The sequence below is a fragment of the Pan paniscus genome, chromosome 11, assembly GCF_029289425.2.
Source record: "Pan paniscus chromosome 11, NHGRI_mPanPan1-v2.0_pri, whole genome shotgun sequence".
NCBI classification, from domain to species: Eukaryota; Metazoa; Chordata; class Mammalia; order Primates; family Hominidae; genus Pan; species Pan paniscus.
Window position 1 is genome coordinate 17,535,656 of NC_073260.2, and position 7,738 is coordinate 17,543,393.

Sequence of the window (7,738 nt, forward strand, 5' to 3'; positions counted from 1 at the left end):
AGCAGAAGGGACATAGAGAGCAACACTGAGATCACTGAGATGGCCTCCATCTCTGGGGTAAATGGGCCAGGCAATGAGCGAGGGGAGGCTTGTGGGGAAAAAGGTGACCGTGTGCTGAGGACCAGCTTTGTCCCAGGCGCCAGCGTCACCGCAGCCATCATGGAGAGGCAGGTGGCATTGCCCCCCTTATACAGCTGAGGAAACAGGTTTGGAGAAGTTAGGCGCCTTGCCCGAGGCCACAGAAGGCCACCCTGCCCAGGCCACATGGCCACCATAGAAGCTCTGAGGCCAGGGCAGGTGCAGAGCCCCACAGACTGGAGAAGGAAGCACCTGGCCACATGACTGCAGGTCAGAAAGTCCCTTGGCTGCAACCACCTGGGGCCACCGACTTGCGAGCAAATGACATCCAGAGGGGCCGCCCCAAAGCCTGGACTCCCGAGGGCCCATGGTTGGGAGAGAGTCTGCCCGGGCAGCGCCAGGCTTCAGCTTGGTCCAGAAAGGCCACTCTTGTTAGCTCTTTCTCTGCACTCACAGGCTGCATGCGACCTGGTGCCTGACAGGTGGGGAGGGGACAAAAGACTTATTAAGAGAGGGGCCTTCAGTGCAGGGGCAAAGAGCTCTGTGCTTCAGGGCCAGCCAGAAAATGTTCACTCCCATTCTGTATTCTTTTTATTTTTAAAAAATTGAGACGGGGTCTCACCATATTACCCAGGCTGTTCTCGAACTCCTGGGCTCAAGCGATCCTCCTGCCCTGGCCTCCCAAGGTACTGAGATTACAGGCGTAAGCCACCGCGCCTGGCCAGGGTCTCCATTTTATAATGATGTCATGGCATGCCATTATACGATGTACTCTAGTTCTGTATAATATTGTAGTTAATTGGCCCCCAGTTAAGTAACATTTAGATTGTTTCTAGTTTTCTGTTATTACAAAAAAAGTGTTGCAAGGACTCTTCCTGGTACATGCACTTATGTGCATGTACAATGTGTCCTAGAACTGGAATCAATGGGTGAAAGGGTGCATGTATTTAAAGTTGCAATCAATATTGCTGCTATATTGCACTCCAAATAAGTTGCACCACCTTTTGGCCCCACCAGATGTGTGAGAGGGCCGGTGCTCTGTGATTCTCGCCCTCCCCAGCACAGCGTATTGTGAAAATGCCAACTTTTACCTGTTGATAAATAAAAAAACATGGCAGCATCTCATCACAGATTGAATTTTCTTTTCTTTTCTTTTCTTTTTTTTTTCGAGATGGAGTCTCTCTCTGTCACCCAGGCTGGAGTGCAATGGCGCGATCTCGGCTCACTGCAACCTCTGCCTCCTGAGTTCAAGCGATTCTCCTGCCTCAGCCTCCCGAGTAGCCGGGACTACAGGCACGTGCCAGCACGCCCGGCTAATTTTTTTTTGTATTTTTAGTAGAGACAGAGTTTCACCGTGTTGGCCAGGATGGTCTCAATTTCCTGACCTTGTGATCCGCCTGCCTCGGCCTCCCAATGTGCTGGGATTACAGGCATGAGCCACCACGCCTGGCCTGAATTTTCATTTCTTATATTATGAATGCAGTTGAGCCTCTTTCTTCACCCATTCTTCTACTGGTCCTTTTCTTGTTGATTTGTAGCATCTTTGCAGATGAAAAGAATTAGCCTTTTGCCATCGTTTTTAAAAACATGTATTCTACATGGGCCATTTTCTGGCGGCCAACTGTCTCTCCATCTGCAGCCCGTTCTCCACAGGCTGCCAGAGTAGCCTTTCTGGGATGCCAAACTGATCGTGTCACCCCCATACAGATAGAAAACAGCTTCCCGTCACCGGGGTTCAGCTCGACTCCTCACCTGGTTTGGGGGGTCTTTTCCATTTGGGGCCCAGCCTCCTCCCTCCCCCACCAACAAGACCAACCTCCCTCCCCAACCAACAGGACCACCACATGCAGCCATGAAGGCTGCACTCTGCACAGAGGACAGGGCCACACGGATAACCTGAGTTGCGCCCCTACACGGACCCACCAGGCAGCCCTGCCCAGCTCTTGTGAACTCCTTCATGGCTCCTCTCTCTTTTCTCCACTCCCCAGATGCCCCTTGCTCTGTCATCTGGCCAGCACTGCATCCGGGTCCTCCTTCTGCCCCTAATGCCCCTCCCCATGTGGGCTTGTTGGTGTACACCACCTCCGCTCTTGCAAGTGGTTCCCCCACCCCTTGGTGTGTCTCTTTAAGCCACTTCATGGTGACTCTCTACCAGGCACACCCCAGGAAGGGCTGTGCCCCCTCATATCTGGATCCCACCCCAGCTAGGGCCTGGCACAGAAGGGGCCCTCAGGACCTGCATGTAGGAGGAATAAGGGAGGGAGGGACCGAAGGCCCCACTGATGGCCGAGCTCAGCCAGCACAGCAGAGCGGGGAAGGCCTCAGCCTAATTTAAAGTCACGCATTTACCCAATAGGCTGCTCTTTCATATAAATATCCATTAAACACTTTGTAAAATGCAAATTTGAAAAAATGCAGCTGACCTGCCCTTCCCGGGTAATTATGGCATGCCTCTTGAGTCTGCAGTGGAGACCTTTTTATTTGGAAGGTCTAGCGGGCTTTTCAGATTATCAATTGAGGCCTTTCCAGAGAGCAGGTTCCCTGCCCGCCCCTGACCCCTCACAGAGGGGCATCCTAGGACGACCCTGGTGGGCACCAACACCTCTGCCATCAGGATCTCCCAGGGGCTCAGGGCCCCAGGACCCTGGTGTGGGCACAACCAGATGTGGCCCCTGCCTGCCCAGAGCCAAAGGGCCAGGGAAACTTGCTGATGGACAGGCAGGGCTCAACTACCAGCAGAGGGAAGGGCCAGGACCTGGGGCAGGGGGAGGCTGGCAGGAGAAGAGCCAGGCCCCACAGGCCCCGTTGCAAATTTTCTCTTTGCCATTGGAGAGTGCACAGAAGATGACACTATTGGGTTTGTGTTTTTAAAGGTAACCAAGCTTACAATTTGGATGGGGCAAGCGTGGACATGGAGGGGTGGGCTGGGAGTGGGTGCAGGGGTCCAGGCGGGAGGGCTGGCAGCTCCAACTTGCCATGGCCCTGGAGATGAAGGGCACACACTCAAGGGGTTTTAAGCAGGCCAGGTTGACAGCACTTCTCACAGTGGCTGTTCAATTGCCATCTCACCTCCCTGCTGGATTGAAATTCCCTGAGGGCAGAGCCTAGTCATTTGTGTTGGAAGCTGCATCAGTGCATCTAGAACATGGCTCAGCACACAAAAGGTGGAGTGTTCTGGGAATGAATGAATGACAGGTGAGAGGGAATAATGGATGGATGGATGGATGGATGGATGGATGGATGGATGGATTTAACAGATGGGGAAACTGATGCTGTGGGTGGGGTAGGGGGAGGTGAGTCGCCCAGGTGGGACATCATGTTCCCAGTGCACAGCAGACCCAGCAGTAGGGCCAGGAGGGAGGCTCTCTGGGGTAGTGTGGAATCCCCGGCTCCTCCGCCCTTGCTCACGCACACCTGTTTTCATAACTTGTCATTACCCCACAAACCCACAGGCAGGAGCGCTGTCCCAATAAATAAATCTGGGCCACTTTTCAGCATCGTTTAACGTCCCCGGGAAGGCTGGGTCACGTGGCATCCAGCCACAGGCCATTAGCTGACAGGCTGAAGCATATCATATTGAATTCCACGGCCCGCAGAGCCCGCGAGCCCCCGTGCTGCTCTGAAATCTGTGCGGATTTCTCAGAATGCAATTGTGCTGCTTATTTCCTATAATGAACATGTTGCCCCCTCCCCTTGCCAGGACTATTTTTTCAAACCTCCAGGGAGACAGGAGTGGGAGGATCTTGAGCTTACTCCCTGCTGCAGCTTGAGAGGTGCCTGGTGCTGTGGGCTGTACTTTGGTGCAATTTGCAGAGATGGTCTCAAGGCATTGTACTGTCTTCCAGCTTCTACCCCTGTCGTCTGCCCTGTGTCTCCCTGCCACCCTGCCCCTGTCCTCCCGTCCCCTGTCCCTTGTCCCACCACGCTGCCCCCTGCTATGGCAGGGCTATAGTTGGGCCAGCCAGGAGGGACTCAACCCCGGAAGCCCACAGCCTGGCCACATTGCAGCCAGCTGACTCTGCCGCACCTCCTGGAAGACACAGGCCTTGGCTTCTGCCTACTGCGGGTGACACACCACACCTACCACGCCTCTTCACAAACTTAAATGGGACAGATGCCCACGCTGGTATACAAACCACACCTTGACAGAACCACATACAGAAACACATCCGTACATACCCACTCGCATCCCAAGGTAGAGGCTATGCCTTCCCACACCAACTCACAACACCTTAATCACAGCTAGCATACCTGATACACATTCACACACACATCCATACACATACCCCCTCACACATATCCACACATACACTCAGGCACATATACACACACACAAACACCCCCACACAAGCACACATCCACACACATATCCACACACACACCCTCACACAGATCCACACGTACACTGACATCCACACACCCACACACAAGCATACACACAAAGAGCACACACACATACACATATACACACATCCACACACACACCCTCACACACATCCACACACACACCCTTACACACATCCACATATACATTTATACACATATACACATCCACATACCCACACATACACACACAAAGCACACACACACATCCACATATACACACATCCACACAAACACCCACACACAAGCACATACACAAGCACACACATCCACATATACACACACTCTCACACACATCCACAATTCATTCATACACATATACACACATCCACATACCCACACACACACACACACAGCACACACACACACATCCAAACACCCACACACAAGTACACCTACATACACAAGCACACACATCCACATATACACACACATCCACACACACACAATCCACATGTACACTGACATCCACACACCCACACAAAGAGCACACACATACACATATACACACATCCACACACCCACACACAAGCACACACACATACAAGCACATGCGCATCCACATATGCACACACATCCCCACACACAGAAACCCTCACACATCCACATATACACATCCACACACACATCCCCCCTCACACATGTACACACATACACTCATACGTATATACACACAAATCCACACACACACATCCACACACATAAACACCCACACACACACATATACTCATACACATGCACATACATCCACACACATTTCTACATGCATTTTGAATTTCCAAGCAGCAGGTAAGCTTTTTTCAATGCAAAGCTTTTTATGCTTATTTTATTCTATTACAATTTTATATATAATTCAATCTACTTTTGGCCTCTCATCTTTTCTCTTTATTTCTAATTGACACAATAATTAATAATATTTATACAGTCTGATATTTCCACAGGTGTATAATGTAATAATCAAATCAGGGTAATTTACACAGCCATCATCTCCAACGTTTATCATTTCTTTGTGTTGGGAGCACACAAAATCCTCTCTTCTAGCTATTTGAAAATATAGAATAAATACTTGTTAACTATATAAATTACTGTCGACTGTGGTCACCCTGTTATGCTATCAAATATTAGGTCTTATTCATTCTTTCTAACTATATTTTTGTACCCATTAATTATCCCCACTTTCCCCGTCCACCCTCACCCTCAACACCCTTCCCAGCCTCTGGTAACCGTCATTCTACTTTTTATCTTCATGAGTTCAACTGTTTTAACTCTTAGCTCCCACAAATGAGTGAGAACATGCAAAGTTTGTCTTTCCGTGCCTGGCTTATTTCATCTAACATAATGACCTCCAGTTCCATCCATGACATCCAGTCACCCTACAGTGACCACTAGAACTCATTCCTCCTATCTAGCTGTAATTTTGTATGTGTCAACCATCCTCTCCCTATCCTCCCTTCCTCCTCCCCTGCCCAGGCTCTGGTTACCACTATTCAACTTTCTATCTCTATGATATCAATTTATTTAGCTTCCACATATGAGTGAGAACACACATTACTACTATTTGTCTTTCTGTGCCTGGTTTATTTCACTTAATGTAACTTCCTCCAGGTTCATCTGTGTTGCCAAAAATTATAGGATTTCATTTTTTTATGGCCGAATGGTGTTCCATTGTATATATGTATATGTATATATGTGTGTGTGTGTGTGTATATATATACACACCATATTTTCTTTATCCATTCATCTGTTGATGAGATTTCTAAGCAGCAGGTAAGCTCTTGCTATTAATTCCCACTTTCATTGCTCTGTGGTTAAGAAATATGGCCTTTCCTTTATTGAGCTTACCACAGGCCAAGCATCATGTTAGGTGATAATTATACTAGGTTGAATAAAACTTGAGCCCCACAGCCTAATAACAGAGAGCATAAATAAATCTACATTTACAATCCCAGGAATATAAGGATGGTTCAACATATGTAAATCAATGTAATATATTGTATCTTCAGAATGAAGGACAAAAACCATATAATCATTTCAATTGATGCTGAGAAATCATTTAATAAATTCAACATCCTTTCATGATAAAAACTCTCAAAAAACTGGGAACATACTCCAACACAATAGAAGTCATATATGACAGACCCACAGCTAGTATCATACTGAATGAGGAAAAACTGAAAGCCTTTCCTGTAAGATCTGGAACAAGACAAGGATGTCCACTGTCACCATTGTTATTCAACATAGCACTGGAAATCCTAGCCAGAGCAATAAGACAAGAGAAAGAAATAAAGAGCATCCAAACTGGAAAGGAAAAAGTCACATTATCCTTGTTTACAGATTATATGATTGTATATTTGAAAAAAACTAAGCAGTTCAAAAAACTATTAGAACTGATAAACAAATTCAGTAACATTGCAGGATACAAAATCAACATTCAAAAATAAGTAGCATTTCTGTATATCAACAGAACAGCCTCATAAAGAAATCAAGAAAGCAATCCCATTTACAATAGCTACAAATCAAAGAAAATACCACCAGTAATCCGATTTACAATAGCTACAAATCAAATAAAATACCATCAGAGAAATACAAATCAAAACTGCAATGATATATAATCTCACCCCAGTTTAAATGGCCTTCATCCAAAAGACAGGAAATAACAAATGCTGGCAAGGATGTGGAGAGAAAAGGGAACCCTCATACACTGTTGGTAGGAATGTAAATTAGTACAACCAGTATGGAGAACAGTAAGGAGGGTCCTCAAAAAGCTAAAAGTAGAACTATCCTACAATGCAGCAATCCCACTGCTGGGTACGTACCCAAAAGAAAGGAAACAGGTATATCAAAGCAATATCTGCCCTCCCATGTTTATTGCAACATGGCTATTCACAATAGCCAGGATTTGGAATCAATCTAAGTGCCCATCAGCAGATGAATGGATAAAGAAAATGTGGTACATACACACAATGGAATACTATTCAGCCATAAAAAAGAATGAGATCCTGTCATTTGCAACAACATAGATGGAACTGGAGGTCATTATGTTAAATGAAATAAGCCAGGCACGGAAAGACAAACTTTACATGTTCTCACTCATTTGTGGGAGCTAAGAGTTAAAACAGTTGAACTCATGAAGATAAAAAGTAGAATGACGATTAGCAGAGGCTGGGAAGGGTGTTGAGGGTGAGGGTGGACGGGGAAAGTGGGGATAATTAATGGGTACAAAAATATAGTTAGAAAGAATAAGACCTAATATTTGATAGAGTAACAGGGTGACCAC